Here is a 20,060-nt window from a genome sequence, read left to right as displayed (position 1 = left end):
TACCAATTCACTGAGCAAACAATACAAAACCAAAGCTATTTTTGTGACAGTTAAGCAGATAATGGGGATGGCAATCCCTTTGTGTCGTCTTCTGCTGTGGATACGGACCATCCACTGCAGAAACGCATATCATGGTGTGATGGGTCACCTCAAGGGCTGAAGTCTTGCAGCTCTGATCCACTTTCCAGGATCCGTGTCTCTTTTCTCTTCCCATAAAAACATGCCCACGATTTTCAGATGGACAGAAAGTCTATCTTGTGAAAACTGGGGCTGAATATAAAAACTGGAGAAGATGCTTGAGGTGGTTGAGATGGCATCTATTTATTCTTGAAAATTTACTGTTGATGTGTTAATCCTTGGGGAAGAAACCCCTCAAGCACAGTGGGAGATGGAGCCATTGTCAGGTCTGCCTTGCATGCCAAAGGTCCTCCGTTCAATCTCCAGCATCTCCACCAGGAAGGGCTGGGAAAGACCATGGAGACTTGGTCTCACCTGAAACCACAGAGAGACCCTGCCAGTCAGAGTAGGCAATACTGACCTAGATGTACCAATTTTCTGACTCAGTAGACTGCAGCTTATTATGTTAAAGTCTTGAAAGGCTGGCTCCAAAAGTTAGCCTTCCATTCACAGAATGTGTTCTTCTGAAAGTGGAAGGAGTGTGCTATCAACAGGACTCCTTCTTCCATGAACCCAAAACTCTCCATGATCCACAGGGGGAGGTTGGCTTCAAAGGTACCTTCCTGTTCATCTAAGACACCTTTCCGTAAGTGGAAGGATTCTTCCATACACAGAAAAATCCTTTCTATGAGTGGAAAAACACACCTTTGGATCCAGCCTCGCCTTCAGTGCCAACCCCAAGAACCAATAAGAATAGAAGCTGGTCTAGAGAAGACTACGGGAAGAAAAACATACTAAATTCTCTGAAGAGCAAAAGTCAAGAGATGCTGTGAGAGTCGAGTGATCTGTTGGCAGGTCTTGGAAGAGCGAGTCCTTTTATACAGTTTTTGACAGCATCCCTAGTGGTTAGTGGTCAACAATTTAATTAAGATACATATTTGTTATACTATCAATACGTTACGAGCGATGGGTTCATTTCCATCTTGTTTTTGCTTGCTTATGCAGGGTAAGGTGAACAGGGGAGAACATCCTGATCTGAAAAAGGGACACCACCATGTCCTCATTTGAATTCACCACGGCATTTTATTTGATTAAGTAAATTGCATCAAGTGTTCATGACAACCCCATGCTTTGTCATGAACCCTGCTGCCCATTAAGATCATCTCGAGAGGTTCGTTTAGGGTTGCCGCCAGCTCGTCTGGTAGCTAAATGGGACATGACTGGGACGTGACCGGGACATGACCGGGACGTATCTCCATGTATGTTACTTAGATAGCTGCAACCACTAAACTCTGAACTCTGTAAGTGGAATGGTAGTTTCCTTAGTGCTTAGTGCTAAAGAATCACAGACCCCAACAAATTGTTTCATTCATCTCATCCTGACTCAGCTTATCTACCTGTAAATCAACCACTGATGGCCACTTCAGGAATCAACAAAAATTTGAAATCTACTCTTTGGGGTGTCCCACATTGTTTTGAATAGGATTTTAACGGAGTATATAATAAGGTTTCTTGATTTTTGGATAGGGGCGTAGCAAGGTTGGAGTGGGCCCAGAGAAAAGATTTTAAAATGTGCCCCCCCCCCGAAGCTCAGCTGGTGAATGAAGTAAAGAAATCTTAAATGAAGCTGAATAATGGTAACAAAAAGCATAGTAAAATTTATAGATATAGATATAACACACCTATGTGTCACAATAGAACATCATCCTAAATTATTTTTTAAAAGGGTTTGTAAATTGTGGATGATGTAAGTCATTTATTGGTAATAGAGAAAGACATGCTGCTCTGGGAGCTCCAAGTCTTAACACCCACATCAATTTCAGAGAATGAATACAATTGAAGGAAGCCTGGGTGAGTGCGTGGCTGGGGGAATCAGTCATGTTACTTGCCTCTGGGGGGCCCCCAAGGCAGTGGGCCCCCAGACAACTATCTCCACTTGCCCTATTATAGTTACGCCCCTGCTTTTGGAGATGTAATCTTGAAAACCATGTTTGTTTCAAAGGAATTAAGTCAGCAAAGAATTCTGATGACTGGTCAGTTAGCATATAAAACACAATCTAATGACCAAAGTTTCAACCGCATCAAAAAGCTGTGTCATGTTGAACCAGGAAGAAGAGGTTCGGAATGAAATTTCTCAGGGAGTTTTCCTGTATAGCCCCAGCTGTTGTTCTACTGAAATATCAACCAAAGAGAAATTCATAATGAATATCATAGTTCCTCCCAAAGGGCGGAGGCAGGAACGGGGACGGGGACTTCTGTAAACCTTCAAGGGAAGCCTAAATTAATTTCTGTAAAGGAAGGGGACATTTCACAGTAGGGTTCTGCATTTTTTTGACCCAGTCATCCCTTATGAAAAGTGACTCCCACACCCCACTTGGTGGTAGTTTGGATAGACTGTGAAATGGGACAAAAACAATTCATCCATTCAGAGTGAGGGCAAGAATCAATGCCCTCACTCTGATTTGGCTTTGGGAAATCACCACACAGCCAAATTTGATTGGCCATCTGGTAATAACCAAGCTGGCAAGAGAATCCCTGATAGGTTGTCCCACCTCAGCAGCGAAAAGAAGAACTCTAATCTGAAAATCACAGTTAAGCAGCTCCTGAGAAGGGGACAGTGAAGAGGAGTGCCCCTCGTTATTATGGTGACTGAGATGGGGGGGGATATATTGTCTTGTCCCATGTCCCTGGTGGTAGGCCAAGCCCCCTTCCAAGACCAATTCCTGCAAGCTTTCAAAATGTGTGGGGTTGGGGAGAAGGAAAGGCTTCCAGAAGCCTTCTCTTGAAAGGGAGGAGAATCACTCCTCGCAAAGCTTGGCAGGGCCAGATTGCACCCAAAGAGGCAGATATGAGGGGCATTTTACCACCCTGTTCATGCCCCAATCATCTGCCGCCTGAGGCAATTGCCTCCCCTTGCCTCATGAAAGGACCATGAATGAAAGAGAATCAAAAAATTAAAAAATTGGAAGAGGTGGGTCCTTTGGATAATGTTTTGATCACAAATGTTAATGTTTTGATCACCCCGAGCTCTCTTTTCCCAAATGAAAATATTCACCACCCAACACAGCTCAGTCTTCATTTTGAGCATGTAAATTTAACCCTGGGAATCTGTGTTCAGGCTTGCATGCAGGGGTATCCATTCTGAAATGAAATGAACACATGCATACATTCCAGGAGCAGTAAAATGAGTATTGTGTTCTGAATGCGTTCCTCCTCTGTGAACCAGGACATGCTGAACGCTGCATGGGCATAGGCAGAACCAAATGTATTATTACATTTGAAATGTGATGCTACAAAACCAGAGATGACGTTCATACTGAAGGAAGGCCATGCCCGTCTTCAGGGCTCCTGGCCTTCCTTTCTGTTCTTAACAACTTGTCCCAGTCAGAAAAACAACTCCGGTTGTTCCCAAATTATCTTCTGGAGAGAACCAGAAATGCCAGCTGCCCAGAGGGATGAAATGCGTCGATTTCAAGGAACTACAGAGGAACAGAAAATCATCATCTTATTCTCAGTCTTTTGCTTAAAGCAGCAGGAATTGTCTACAACAACAACAACAACTATTTATATACCGCTTTTCGACAAAAATTTCCAAAGCGGTTTACAGAGAGAAATAATAAATAAATAAGATGGCTCCCTGTCCCCAAAGGGCTCACAATAATAAACAAAGAAACATAAGATAGACACCGGCAACAGCCACTGGAGGTCCTGTGCTGGGGGTGGATAGGGCCAGTTACTCTCTCCCTGCTAAATAAAGAGAATCACCACGTTAAAAAGGTGTCTCTTTGTCCAGTTAGCAGGGGAGTTCTACAGTATAACACATTGTCTATAACACATTGTCCATCTCCACCGTAAGGCCTAATTCAGTCATTTCTTGGACCCGACATCCCACAGAAAGAGAAATATCTGGATTACCCCCTTGAAACATATTACCTCAGTGCTGTTCCATATACACTTGCTTCTGGTTCTGAAGCCCAGTTCAGCACTAGTGTTCATCCAGACTGCCTTAAATGATTTAGGAGGAATAGATCTGAAGGACAAATTCTTCCCACCATGTGATGCCCCCATACTGAGGCTGTTGGCATGACCAGAGATCCCTGGGCAGGAGAGGGTTAAACCAGGGATTGGTTTAATTGGGGAACCATGCATGCATGTGTCAGTTGGGGAACCTTGAACTCACCTGACCTAGCTGTGCCGAAGCTCAGTAGCCCAGAATCGCTACCCAGGTTAAAAGGAAGGTAGGAAGGCAACCCAGACTGTCCTACCCTTTCTTTGGTTATCTGTGAGTACAATTTGACATAAATGTGGCTTGGGCTGCCAGCAGCCATGTTTCTCATAGAGTTCTACAGTACTGAGGTCTGACTCTTCTGTGCTCCATGTTGCATTATGGGATACTGGAGGACGGAGCTCAGATTTTCTTCCCTCCTGGAGAGCATGGCACCCCAGTCGTCTAGGGGGTTGGGTAAGGTCATACGACAGGCCTGAGGCATGGGCCTGTCTCCCCTCCAGTCCACCCCACACATGGTCGTGAGAACAGGCTCACTGTGTTGGTCATTGGTGCCTTCTCTGTGGTGACCCCGCCTCATTAACAGTGTTTCAGTGGGTCGCCCAGACGTTTTTCTTCCACTGTGGTTTTAGGCTGCAGTCCAAAATCGATTCCAGGAAAGCCTGAGAAAGACTCTTGTATGTACTCTCAAGAGCTGCTGCCAGTCGTTGTAGACAATATTGAGTCTAATGGACCGAAGTTCAGACTCAGTAGGTAACTGGGCAATGGGAATATTTTAACATTTGTTTGTTTATTTCTTTAACATATTTATATACCACCCAAAACGCAAGCCTCTGAGCGGTTTACGACAATACAATAAAAACAACAAATTAAAAGGTGAAAACATAACAATATGCAACATAATGTTGCTTTTAATTAAACTTTACATATCAAGCAAAATATCCAGCAGAGTTGTAATTACCATGAAAGCAATCAAAGGAAATTATTGAATTGAAAGGAACGAGTCCTACTCAGCAAATAATAACAGTTTTTTTGCTAGAATCATTTGTGCTAATGCAAGCAATCGAGGGAGAAGCTCAACAAGTCGCTAATTAAAGCTCTGGTCAAAAAGGGACTTTCCCCAAGGATAGGAAAATGGTATATAAGCATGGCCAGTTCCTTAGATTCTCCAACAGCTTTTCTTGACTTGCACCTTCTCACGTCTTCTCGGATAAGGTAAGTCAAACAGCACAGGGCAACTTCTTACATGGAAAAGAAACGCTGTGTTGAAAGATCTTGAGCTGATGTACAACATCAGATGTACTTGGACTCCTATCCTAGCTGGGGTTGCCTCTGAGGCTGGAAGTGGCCTATTGCCATAAGCTGGTAGCCATTGATAGACCTGTCCCCCATGAATTTCCCTAAGCCATCCAAGATGGCGGCCATCACTACCTCCCAAGGCCAGACCAGTGGTCCATCTAGCTCGGTACTGTCTACAATCTTTAAGATTTCATTTAAAATATTTGCATCAGAATATTTCTATTTGGAACAGAGCTGCCCCAACCAGAAATACCACTCATCTAAAGAGCCAAGGTTTTACTGGCTTTCTCAAAGCTGTAATGGAGATGGAGGAGTGGATCCTACTGGGAGAACATTCCCAAGTCTTGCTACATGCAATTTTAGAATATTTTTAGTTTTATTTTATTTAATATATTTCTATACTGCCTAAAACGCAAGTCCTCGGGGAGGTTTACAAAACAATAAAAACAGCCAATAAAAGATGAAAACATTTCAACACATTAAAAAGTTAAAACTCTTAAAACACAATTAAAACAATTAAAACAGTATCTAATTCAAAGCCTGGGTGAACAAATGCATTTTGACTGCCCTTTTAAAAGTTGTAAGAGATGGGGAGGCTCTTATTTCAGTGGGACGTATGTTCCAAAGCCTTGGGGCAACAATGGAGAATGCCCGTCCCCAAGTAGCCACCAGATGAGCTGGTGGCAACTGAAGATGAACCTCTCCAGATGATCTCAGTGGGCGATGTGGTTAATAGCAAAGAAGACATTCTCTTAAATACCCAGGGCCCAATCTGTTTAGGGCTTTATAGGTTGTAACCAAAGCCTTGTACTCTGCCCGGAAACTTACTGGCAGCCAGTGTAGATCTTTTAAGATAAGGAGTGATATGGTCTCTCCGAGATGACCCAGAGACCAACCTGGCCGCCGCATTCTGGACTAACTGCAGTTTCCAGACTATGTACAAAGGCAGCCCCACATAGAGTGCATTGCAGAAGTCAAGTCTGGCGGGGACCAGCAGATGTACTACTATTCTGAGGCCATTTATCTGCACTATTTTATATTTTATGACAAATGATTTTGTCGTAAATGACAAAAGTATTATACGAGCATTTCTTAATTCATTGGGTTTTCTGTGTAGGGAGGGTTTCCATCGGGTACCAACAAAGGCCAACCAGATGCCTCCAGGAAGTCCAGAAGAGAAGCATGAAAGCAAAAGCCCCGGATCTCCCCTGTGACTGGGATAAGAGGCCCTAACTCGAAGGTAGATCATCTGCCTTGAATGCGGAACCCAGGTTCAATTCTTGGCAGTGTCTCCAGGTAGAGCTGAGAGAGACTCTTGCTCAAATCTTTGGCGAATCCGCTGCCAGTCCATTCAGACTATACTGAGCTAGATAGACCAAAGGAACGACCTGGTATAAGGCAGCTTAATATGTTTCTGAGAAGGAACATAAAATAATAGCCCCTGTTTCCCCCCTGTGGCTGGCATCCAATGACACACAAAACCTGCACGTCATGTCAGCCTCACACTATGCTGAAGAACAACAGATTCAAGGTGGGAGATTCACCAAGCTCTATAGCAACGAGACCCGATCAACATACCACCAAGAAAACGGACTTACTGGCTGCTCTGAGAAGATGCAGTGAAGACAAGTTGAACGAAGCTGATGGAAGGACAGAGGGAACACATAGCTTTTTCCTACAGGTCCCCCAGCCTCCCTTGTGGTTAGGATGCTCCAGCTAACATTCTCCAGCTAACCTCACTCCATGACGTCACTCCATGCTCCAGTTAACGTCACTCCAGCTAACATTCGGCTGGGTTGCTGACACTTCTTTCCACAACTTTGACTCAGTAGAAGGGAACTTCCAATGTGGATAGATACTATGTGGGTATCTTGAAAGGTGAGAATGAGGGCTGGGGAAACAGGGAAGTGCTAAGGAGTTACTACAGCAGCAACATCAGGAGGGCTCTGGTGGATTATCTCAATGGTGGGTTTAGTACAGCACCCTGTTTCCCAGATCAGACAACCAGATACTTCTAGGAAGCCAACCAGTAGAGTCAAAAAGCAATAGACTTCATTCACTGTTGGTTTCCCCAGCAACTGACGTCCTCAGTCCACGGAGTATGTTCTGAGCATGCTCCCTTTGGTTCTTAAAATAAACAGGTCTTCCCAGGGTGGGCCGGTAAGGATGGAGGGACGGCTGCATCTTGGGGAGGAGTGAGTGCCCTCTAGTGGCTATGGGCCTGCTTGCAGTGGAGTGTTAGTTATAAGTTACCACATCATTGCTTCTTCTTCCATTGGATGGTTTCAATTCCTCACCTACGTTGCCTCAGCAGTCTTTACTGCATGCTAGCGAGGTAGGTATACATCCACCCCAGAGCGCATCTGGGGTCCTGAGGTTCAAAAAGAGACCCTTGCACAAGCCCCCAAGTGATAGGTGGTGATACGGATGGTCAACATGGTGATACGGATGAAAAAGGAGGAAAGGGGAACAGGCTGTATGCCCCGGAAGGAATGTGGTATTAATGTCAACTTGGAGAGGGGAGGGACATCTCATGGTGTTTCCAAGTGAGGGCCAAGAAGGAATCCTTCAGCTACAGCCTACACTGAAGCTTCTGGAGGGTCCCAGAGCATGGTCTAAAAGCACTTGTTACAGCCACTTTGGTGATGCTAAGCAAGATTTGGTGTGGTCAGTGCCTGGATGGGAAGCTCAAGGATGCCACTTTTGAGGTTGGGGCCATAGATCAGTGATGGAGCATCCGCCTTCCACGCAGAAGGCTGCCGTTTCAGTCCCTGGAAGCATCTCCGGGTAGGGCTGGGGAAAACTCCAGCCAAAAGCCGTGGAGAGCTGCTGCCAGTCAGAGTAGACACTACTGAGTTAGATGGACCACGGGTCAGACTCTGTCAAAGGCAGCTTCCTGTGTGTTCCTAAAAGACTGCCACGTCCCCGGTAAGTTTTCATTCAGACAGAAGGGTTTCTGAGCTACCGAGACTCACGGAAGCATCTTTTCCCAGAAATCAGAGCTGCCAGTTCAAAAACCAAGAGAACACGAATTGCAAAAACGCAGCAGAAGCTTAATTGAGAATGTGAAGGAAATGGCATCATATTAGAGGCGGCTGGGAGACAGAAGGAAACGGATGAATTCATTTTGAAGACAGCAGAGCAAAGTAGTTGGTGAAGAAGGACGCCCAGTCCCCTCAACGTCCAGGCCTGGATTTCAGCGATGCCTCAGTCTGAGGGTTGCCGGTTCCTGGTCACTATGATCAGTCCTTTGAAGTTATTGGGTCTATTGGCAGATACTCCCAAAGGGTCCCAGGAGAGAGCTTCTTCCAAGATATTCACCCCACCACTGGCCCAGAGCTCTGTAACCCAGACCACCCCCGAGGCACTCTTTTTTCACTCTTTCTGCTTCTTAAGCTCATTTTGGCCCAGGGAATAAAGTGGTTTCAGCAGCAGCATCCCTATAGAAGCTCAGGTGGAGTGATGGAGCATCCTAACTGCAAGGGAGGCTGGTGGACCTGTATAAAAGCTGTCCATTCCCTCTGTCCTTCCATCAGCTTCATTCGACTCTCCTGTCTTAACTGCATCTTCTCAGAGAAGCCGGTAAGTCCATTTTCTTGGTGGTGTTTTGATAGATTCTCATTGACACAGAGCTTGGTGGATCTTCCACCTTGAGTCTTCTGTTCTTCAGAATATGGAGCGGTTGACAGCTAGGCTAGGATTAGTGTGCCACTGAATGCCAGGCACTGGGGAGCAAAAGGGGAAAGGGGCTATTTCCATTTCGCCCTGCTTGCGAACATCTCAGTAGTATCTTGTTGTCTACTGTTGGAAACAGGAGGCTGAACTGGAAGGATTTTGGTCTGATCCAGCAGTTCTCTTATGTTTATTCTCATAGGAACATAGAAAAGCCACATCTGCACCCCTCTTTCCTCATCTCCATACAAGAGGGTTCCCATCAGGGTTTTCTCTAACAGGAATCCCCTGATGTTGTTGACTACAACTCCAATTATCCCCAAGTAAGAGGCATTGCAGCTGGGGATTTGGGAGTTTTAGTCAACAACATCTGGGAATCCCTGTTAATGGGAACACTAGTTGCCACCCTGAACCTTGGGTGGCTTGAACAAAGAAAGGTGAAACATTTCTCAGCTTGAAGTATACTCCATCAAGACAGTCACAAACCTTTCTGCTTCTATGTTGGGGTCTTTTTGGATTTGTATCAAGGAGAAACTTGGGAGAAATGTCTCTGAGGGTTCCGTCCCATCCCTGAGTGAATGTCAATTCACCGTAATGTGTTGTTCATGCATTTCTGTTTCAGACTCATCTCCATATCCCTAGTAATGTCTGTCATCTCCACGGGTCGTGGTTTTTTCAGTTTAGGCCCCATTTTTCGAGGCCCTACCTATTATGGTTGCCTTGGCTCTGGTGTTGCTGCTGGCGCCTTGGGCGCTGTAGGAGGCATCACAGGCTCCGGAGAGCTTGGCACCCTGGCTGTGGTCAACCCTTTACCCATCAACCGGATCCCCCCAGAAGAAGTCATGCTCGTGCCACCTGACTTCGTCTGGACCGTCCCAGGACCCAACATATACTCTAGTGGCAAGCCGGTCTATGTGGAAGTCATCATAATGACCAGGAACTGGCAACCCTAAGTCCAAGGAATTGCTGAAATCCAGGCCTGGACTTTGAGGGGACTGGGCGCCCTTCTTCTCCCACTACATTGCTCTGCTATCCTCAATATGAATTCATCGATTTCCTTCTGTCTCCCAGCTGCCTCTAATATGATCCCATTTCCTTCACATTCTCAATAAAGCTTCTGCTGCATTCTTGCAATATGTCTTCTCTTGGTTTTTGAACTTGCAGCTCTGATTTCTGGGAACAGCTGCTTCCCTGAGTCTTGGTAGCCCAGAAACCCTTCTGACTGTGACTGTGACTGTGACTGTGACTGGCAGGAGCTCTCCAGGGCTTCCGGCTGGAGTTTCCCCCCGCCCTACCTGGAGATGCTGCCAGGGACTGAAACGGCAGCCTTCTGCATGCAAGGCGGATGCTCCATCACTGATCTATGGCCCCAACCTCAAAAGTGGCGTCCATGAGCCTCCCATCCAGGCACTGACCACACCAAGACCTGCTTAGACCTCCCCAAGTCACCCCCACCCCTGCATTGGTGGACAGGCTGGACTTCTCTTGTCTGCCTGGCCCTATGCCAGGGCCTGCGGCCAGGCAGCAGTTGCAGGGAGGGCCTTCCCTGCCAGGGAAGAAGGATCCTCCCGTGGCAGATGTGGAGGTGTTGTAGGTGGAGCCAGCTTCCAGTCCAGCCAAATCCATCTTGCTGCCCTCCCGGTGGGGGGTGGGGGCCCCAAGTAATTTTTGAATCCATTCTCACTTGCTACCAGAGAATCTACCCTCAAAACACCTAAACAACCACAAATCCCAGAACACCATGGGCTTGTGGGTATGGGGGTGGTTGGCACCCTATGTGCATTGCATCATCACTCGCTCTGGGGCACCGGGACTGTTCGATGTTCAAAGGTGGGGGTCACACTTAAGGGGGCAGGGGAGGGTGCACTTACCCCTTCCTCTGCTTTCCCCCCACTGACGCCCAGTATTTCTCATATCCTACCCGGTGGCAGCATACTTCCCTGCTGCCCCGTTTGTTCTTCGGCAGGAAATGGCCAGAAGAAGCTGGACCTGAACATGGACACACACGCGTGCCAGCTACTTCCAGCCAAAGAGCAGAAAGGGTGGCAGGGAAGTACGCTGCTGCCCCGTAGGACTTGGGAAATACCTGGTGCCAGCAGGGGGGCAAATGGAGGGAGGGGTAAGGGCACCCTCTCCCACCAGTAAGGTGCGACACCCGGCCGCCATTGAGCCACCCACACCTGGTTCCATGCAGATCTCTAACTCTTAGTCCATCTAGCTCAGGATTGTCTACACTGACTGGCAGCAGCTCCAGAGGCGTAACTAGGGAAAATGGTGCCCAGGGCAAGCACTGAAATTGCCCCCCCCCACCATGCGCTCCCCCCCCGCTGCCCCCTTAGCTAAGCAGTGTCCACCCTGGTTTGCATTTGAATGGGAGACTAGAAGTGTGAGCACTGGAAGATATTCCCCTCAGGAGATCGAGCCACTCTGGGAAGAGCATCTAGGTCCCAAGTTCCCTCCATGGCAGCATCTCCAAGATAGGGCTGCAAGAGACTCCTGCCGGCAACCTTGGAGAAGCCGCTGCCAGACTGGGTAGACAATACTGAGCTAGATAGACCAATGGTCTGACTCAGTATATGGCAGCTTCCTATGTTCCTAAATACTACTGCAGCACACACACAAGACACCTGTCCCATCCTGACACTCAGCCAACTTCCATAATCAATATCACACACACACACACACACACACACACACACACACACACACACACCCCACAACTGCCTACTCCTAGATTTACAAGGAATACAAGCCACACCTAATGGCACAGCAGGGAAGTAACTTGCCTAGGGAGCAAAAGGTTGCGGGTTCGAATGGAAACACCTATATAGGACTGCCAACTCTGACTGAAGCGATATGTTGGGGAACCCCCCCCCCAATATTTCACAATATCAAGCCATTTACATCTCTAGGATAGTTTTCAATAGTATCCTGGGGATTCATGCCATTTCCTGGAGATTCATGCCAACTACATCCATGACGGTATTTGCTGCAAAAAGTGGAGTCATAATCACAGAAATTGTCACTGCATGTCCCTCATGAAACAATCTTTCTTCACAAGGGCAAACATGTGTGTTAAGAAATTGAATAGTACAAACAAACCATAATTTTATCTTTATGTATAAACACAGATACACACGCAGAAGTGTGGCAAATAAGGATAAACACACACAGAGAGAAACAGTGTTCTCTCTCTCTCTCTCTCTCTCTCTCTCTCTGCCAGAACCTACATTTTCAGTTATAGCTTTTGCATTCAAATACATTCAGTTAGAGAGAGAAAGAGGGAGAGATTTAAAATAAGATCATTAAAAGTAAGCAAATCTGTTTGTATTGTCTGTGCACAAAATCCTCAACATTTTCAAATAACATATTAATAGAAAAATACAATTATTGAGATTGTCTGGGAAAACACCTTGCCCTAGAAATTATGAAAGCACTGTGTTCAAAGGACATGGAAAATAACCCCCCTTTCTTTATAGACCTGTCCCCATGGGATTTGGCATAAGACAGACTAGAGAATTTCTAAGAAATGTCCGGTTTTCTTTACTTTGTTCTGAACAGAAACAACTTTGGCTCAAAAGGTAAATTCGATTGACTGTAGATTTTACTAAATGCGAATTTAGTGGTGCAAGCAAAGGGAAACCGAGAGTGTACTAAATAGGACTACGTTTTACAACCCCTTTCTTCCCCCTTCGTTTTTTTGATAAGCACTTAAGAGAAGCCTATTCACTGGAAGCTGCCAATTCTTTTATTTACAATGAGAACATCACCGGAGGCTCCACCCCAACAGCCCACCAGTGTGGGCTCCAAGCCAGCCCCTGCCTGGGAGATTCTTCTTCCGTCCAGCAAGAAAGGGCCACCGGGACCAAGTCTCAGTTAAGAGAGTTCCTCCCTGCTGCCCCATTACTCTTAAATGATTCACAGGCTAATGTAATTCCCGCTTTCTACCCAGTTTACCTTGAAGTCTTTTGAGAGAGACCGATATCTACTTTTCGTTCAATTGATGGCTCTCAGACTCTCTCTCGGTAGCAGGTGGTGTTCTTCCTGTTCGAGGGAGGGAGCGGCCGGCAACGCGGCAGTGCGGCTTGCAATGCAACCATTTACTGAAACTAATAGCAAGGGAGTTAGGGGATCCGGCAGCGCCGCGGCTTGCATACATTACCAGCAAGCCGCCATTATTGGGGAGGAAAGGACAGGCACGGACGCCGATGGCAGCTACACACAGCAGGGAGGGGTTCAACACCATCCTCTGCTTTACAATTCAGTCTTGCACAGGGGTGGGGAAGCAGCTTTTGGTAACACTTTGGTCTGGGCTTGGAGGAAATCCAGCTTTTTGGTTGTGGCATGCGTGACTGGGGGGGAGGTGCCACGAGGCGGGGAGTGAGCGTCCGTCAGCGGAGTGATATGAATGATGAAGAAAGGTCCGTTGACGAAGCAGCAAGCAGGCAGGTACTGCAACTTTAGGCGCCCGTGCCCGCGCCGTTGCACCCAGGAGCAAGGGGGGGCCGCCAGGACCCGGGGAGGGGGAGGGGGACTGCTCAATGCGTCCAACACTGCTGTGCACAAAAAAATTTTTTTGTGAAAGGCAGGAGCAAGGTGGTCCAACAAGGTGGCGCCTGGGGCACGTGCCCCCCCTGCCCCCCCTATCGTTACACCTATGAGCAGCTCTCCAAGGTTTCAAGCAGGGATCTTTCTCAGCCCTACCTGGAGACGCGGCCAGGGACTGAACCTGGGTCCTTCTGCATGCCAAACAGATGCTCTACCACTGAGCTTCTGTTGCATCCGCACAGTTAGGCAAACTCAAAACCTTTGTACATGAAGATGACTCAAGATTGTATCTGTCCATTCCTCTGGTCAGCATGGGCCCAGACCGGTCCGGAGGCCATTGTAAAGGCCTCCGGACGGGTCTGGACTGGTCCGGACCTGGGCGGTCAGGTTCGGGTGGGGGGGTGCCTTTAAGAGCGGGGGGAGGTTTTACTTACCCCTCCTGCTGCTTTCCTGCTCTGGCATCGTAATTTCAGTAGTAATTGGTGCGGCAGGATACCTCTCTGCCACCCCTTCCCAACTTTGGCTAAAACTCCCAGGAGTCCTTTGCACGTGCGGACGTCAGAGAGATGTGAAGCACGCGCATGAAGTGCACTCACGCAAAGGGCTCATGGGAGTTGTTCATAGCGACAGCGGGGAAGGGGCGGCAGGGAGGTATCCTATTCCTGCCTCCCCAATTACTACTAAAATTACGGCGCCAGAACGGAAAAGCGGCAGGAGGGGTAAGTAAATACTCCCCCTGCTCTTAAAGCCACCCACATCCCAGTGCTGGACTGCAGTTTGGCGAATCCGTGCACACCCCTATCCTCTGGCAGGGGGCCGAGGGTGGGCTGTCACATCCCTACAGATGTGTGGTTAACCTATTTTTGAGCATTGTATGGGATGTCTGCCCCAGAAGGAATGTCCCTTTCCCTATAGAATTTCAACCAATTTGGCACTCAGTTTCCCTTAAGGAGGTCTCTAGTTTAGTGACCCAACCCAAACCGGGTAAGACCCCAGGGTTGGATCAGATACCCTCTGCACTGTTAAAATCAAATCTTGAATGGTGGGCTCCTGTACTTGCAAGATTCTTTACTTATATGGATTGTACTGCCCGTTTCCCAGAGGAGTAGGGTACAACTGTGATTGTTCCCATCTATAAGGAAGGCCAACACTCTGACCCTTCTAATTATCGACCAATCAGTCTGCTGAGAATTATTCATTAATTATATTCTAGACCTCTATATGTTAACTTCACGGACTGGTTGGAACAGGAGAACATACTAAGGGAGGAACAGGCGAGGTTTAGGTCCATTGAGATGACTCTTGATCAGGCCCAAGTTCTACAACATCTGGCTGAAAAGTATTCACCGCTGTATGCAGCTTTTAAGGCAGGGTTTGACTCCATTTCTAGGGAGCACTTGGGGAGTAAACTTGCCAATTCCTCCTTTGATCGTAAGCTGCTTCTCCTTATCCGAGATGTTGCCAGTCAGTGTAGAAAATACTGAGCTAGATGGACAAAGGGTCTGACTTGGCAAAAGGCAGCTTCCTATCTTCCGATGGAAGGTGGGGGTCCCACAGGTCACAGGAGAGAACTTCTTCCAAGATATCCACTGTGGACATTGCAAAAAACTCATCATCATCACATGCAGATCACTCATTCCTGCAAAAGGGAGAATGGATGACTTTTGAAGTGCTTTAATGAGCCCCAGTCCCTCCCTGAGGTGTTTTAAGTGGTTCGCTCACAACTGAAGCCAGTCAAGTTGAAGGTTGAAGAAAGGAGACTGTGAGATAAATAGGCATTGGGTGGTTAACATGGCGTCAAAACAAATAGCTTAGCTATTTTTCACACTTTCTGCTTGGTAAGCTCATTTTGGCCCAGGGAATAAAGAAGTGTCAGCAGCAGCAACCCAATACAAGGTTACCTGAGTGATGGAGCATCCTAACTGCAAGGGAGGCTGGTGGACCTGTAGAAAAGCTGAGTATTCCCTATGTCCTTCCATCAGCTTCATTCGACTCTCCTGTCTTAACTGCATCTTCTCAGAGAAGCCAATAAGTCCATTTTCTTGGTGGTGTTTTGATAGATTCTCATTGACACAGAGCTTGGTGGATCTTCCACCTTGAGTCTTCTGTTCTTCAGAATATAGAGCAGTTGACAGCTAGGCTAGGATTAGTGTGCCACTGAATGCCAGGCACTGGGGAGCAAAAGCGGGAAGGGGCTATTTCAATTTAGCCCTGTTTGCGGACATCTCAGTAGTATCTTGTTGTCTACTGTTGGAAACAGGAGGCTGAACTGGAAGGATTTTGGTCTGATCCAGCAGTTCTCTTATGTTTATTCTCATAGAAACATAGAAAAGCCACATCTGCACCCCTCTGTCCTCATCTCCATACAAGAGGGTTCCCATCAGGGTTTTCTCTAACAGGAATCCCCTGATGTTGTTGACTACAACTCCAATTATCCCCAAGTAAGAGGCATTGCAGCTGGGGATTTGGGAGTTTTAGTCAACCACATCTGGGAATCCCTGTTAGAGGGAACGATAGTTGCCACCCTGAAACTTGGGTGGCTTGAACAAAGAAAGGGGGGAAATTTCTCAGCTTGAAGTATACTCCATCAAGACTGTCACAAACCTTACTTACTTTTTTTATTTACGGTCAGTGACCAAAAGAGAAATGTACAGTCATTAAAAACTCAAAATCACATAAAATCCTTAAAATAAGAAAATCATGAGTTTGAGACTCTTATTTTAAATGCCACATACCAGAACTTAGCAACTGTTTTGGAGATTACTGAATCTTCATCGGCTAATAAGTACTTTAGAAGAAGATCCCCTTTTTTCCCCATTCAAATTATTTAGCAAGGGATGGATTAATTGCTGCCTTACATCCTGGTAAAGTGGACATTTTAATAAGATATGGGCCATTGACTCGATCTCCTGGCCACAAGGACATATGCACTTTTCATAGGGCAATTTGTTATACTTCCCATATAAAAGCGCTGAAGGGAAGGCATTAAACCTCGCCCTAGAGAAAGCCCATCTATGACTGCATTGAGTAATCGTAAACAAGTAGGTAGCTGGGCTTAAGTCTGTCTTTAGCTGTACAGATTTGTAAAATTGAGGTAAAATAGCCCTCTCATTTTGTATTTCTATATCGACCAGTCTTTGCTGCACCAATATGCGAGCTGTAGTCGTACCAGCCTCCAGCAGTAAAGCGGGAGATAATGCGCAGCAAGAAAGCTTGTGCATTATTTCCTTGCACCAGGATGCTTGTGGCTCTGCTGCCAGTAATTTGGGGATTAATCCTGTTGGGGAAAGATGCAGTTTTATCCAATAGTTGATTGATAACATCCAGGCCTTGGACTCCAGTTTGAGAATGCCCGCCTCTGAGCGGATCACTGCGTTGGACACACTGTTGGGGGTGCCAAATAGCTTCCTCAAGAAACCCGTTTGGATTTTTTCTAGTTTGCCAAATTTTGCATACATCCCCAATTGGGCTCCATAAAGTATTTGGGGAACCACCTTGATTTTGTAAAGTTTGATTGCTGCCGAGATATAATTCCGCCCCTTAGACCAGAAAAATCTCATTATTGCTGCAATATTGTGCTTAGCCACTTCGGCCATTGAGCTAATGTGAGCATTCTTGAAGCCATTAGACTGAAAGGTTATCCCTAAATATTCAAATTGTTTGACCTGGTCTATTTGTGGCCATCAATTGACCAATTATAACTTCGATTACCCTTACCAAAACAAACTATTTTCGTTTTAGTATAATTTATTACTATCTGTTCTTCTTTACAAAAACCAACCAACACATCCAAGGCTTTCTTCAAGCCTATTCTGCTCTGAGACAGAATCACTGCGTCATCAGCGTACATTAAGATTAGTATGCGTCTATCTGATAGCTTGGGCGCATGAATATCTGTTTGTTGTAGACGCTGAATTAAATTGTTCACATAAAAGTTAAATAAAAACGGCGCAAAAATGCAGCCCTGTCTGACTCCCTTATTTGTTGGGATCTTATTTGAGAGATGACCAGCAGGGCTGAGGCGGACGGAGAGAGTTGCGTTTTCATGAAGCCTAAATAATAGTAGTAATAATCTCTTGTCAGTTGATGTGTTAAGTAATTTCGACCAAAGGATACCTCTTGAGATGGAATCAAATGCCATCTGGAAATCAATGAAAGCTGCAGATAATGGGATTTTATTGGTGCAAATGTATATTTCTATTAAATATTGAAGCACAATACAGTGGTCCATCACTGATCTCCCAGGTCTAAAACCTGCCTGCTCTTGTTCCAGAAAGTCCTCCCGGCCCATCCACTCACAAAGTTTGAGGCACAAATGCATAATGTACAGCTTACTGATGACACTGAGGAGACTTATCGGCCTGTAGTTCAAAGGGTCATCCCACGCTTCTTTTTTATATATCGCAACAACAACTGCTGGGCCCCAATCAGCGGGGATGTGGGTTGTTTGGTCTATATAGGTGAATAATGCAGCTAAGATTGGCGCCCACCAATCTTTGTTTACTATCAAAATGTTGGGGGTCTTTGTGAATTTGTACCAAGGAGAAACTTGGGAGAAATGTCTCTGAGGGCTCCGTCCCATCCATGAGTGAATGTCAATTCACTGTAATGTGTTGTTCATTCATTTCTGTTTCAGACTCACCTCCATATCCCCAGCAATGTCTGTCATCTCCACGTGTCGTGGCTTTGGCAGCTTGGGCCCCCTATTCAAGGCCTAGCCTATTATGGATTCCTTGGCTCTGGTGTTGGTGCTGATGCCCTGGGTGCTGTAGGAGGCAGCACAAGCTCCGGAGAGCTTGGCACCCTGGCTGTGCTCATCCCTCAATCCATCAACCAGATCCCCGCAGCAATTCCGGATCCGGCCACCCCCTTTTTTTGTGACTGTCCCAGGACCCATTTTCCACTAGCTGCGAGACAGTAAATGTGGAAGTCATGATAATGACCAGGAACCGGCAACCCTAAGTCTGAGGCATGGCTGAAATCCAGGCCTGGACTTTGAGGGGACTGGGCGCCCTTCTTCTCCAACTTCTTTGCTCTGCTATCCTCAATATGAATTCATCATTGTCCTTCTGTTTCCCATCTGCCTCTCATATGATGCCATTTCCTTCACATTCTCAATAAAGCTTCTGCTGCATACTTGCTGTCTGTTTTCTTTTGGTTTTTGAACTGGCAGTTCTGATTTCTGGGAACAGCTGCTTCCCTGAGTCTTGGTAGCCCAGAAACCCTTCTGACTGTGACTGTGACTGGCAGGAGCTCTCCAGGGCTTCCAGCTGGAGTTTTCCCCAGCCCTACCTGCAGAGGCTGCCAGGGACTGAACCTGGGACCTTCTGCATGCCAAACAGATGCTCTACCACTGAGCTTCTGTTTCATCGGCACAGTTAGGAGAACTCAAAACCTTTGTACATGAAGACCACTCAAGATTGTATCTGTCCATTACTCTGGCAGGGGGCCTAGGCTGGGCTGTCACATCCCTGCAGATGTGTGGGTAACCTACTTTCGAGCCTTGTATGGGATGTCTGCCCCTGAAGGAATGCCCGCTTCCCTATAGAATTTCTACCAATATGGCACCCAGTTTCCCTCAAGGAGGTCTCTAGTTTAGTGACCCAACCCATACCCGGTAAGACCCTGGGGTTGGATCAGATACTCTCTGCACTGTTAAAATCAAATGTTGAATGTTGGACTCCTGTACTTGCAAGATTCTTTACGTATATGGATCGTACTGAGGAGTGAGGTACAATGGTGATTGTTCCCATCTATAAGGAAGGCCAACACTCTGACCCTTCTCATTATCGACCAATCAGTCTGCTGAGCATTATTCATAAATTATATTCTAGACATCTATATGTTAACCTCACAGACCGGTTGGAACAGGAGAACATACTAAGGCAGGAAGAGGTGAGGTTTAGGTACATTCAGATGACTCTTGATAAGGCCCAAGTTCTACAACATCTGGCTGAAAAGTATTCACCACTTTATGCAGCTTTTAAGGCAGGGTTTGACTCCATTTCTAGGGAGTGCTTGGGGAGTAAATATGCCAGTTTCTCCATTGATCATCAGCTGTTTCTCCTTATCTGAATGTTGCATGAGAACACCTCACTTTGGGTGAGATGCAATATCTAATGACACCTGACCCTGTCTGTACCCACACAGAAGGGAGTCAAACAGGGATGTATTTTGCCCCTCTTCTTTTCAATCTTTATTTACGCTCTTGGATAACCCAGATTTCCACCCTCCTAAATTAGTCTTTAAATCTATCACAGTTCTGCTTCATGCTGATGATGCAGTTATTCTATCTAGATCATCACATCTGTTGACATGAGAAGAAGACTTTTTATCTATAATTGTCCAAAAGTCTTAGATCATGAGTTTTGCTTAAAAAACAAACGAACTAAGAAAGATGTCTGGTGGATTAATGGGG

Source organism: Hemicordylus capensis, chromosome 14 (assembly GCF_027244095.1).
Source record: "Hemicordylus capensis ecotype Gifberg chromosome 14, rHemCap1.1.pri, whole genome shotgun sequence".
Lineage (NCBI taxonomy): Eukaryota > Metazoa > Chordata > Lepidosauria > Squamata > Cordylidae > Hemicordylus > Hemicordylus capensis.
The sequence above is the reverse complement of the archived record's forward strand: the minus strand, read 5'-3'. Positions refer to the sequence as shown.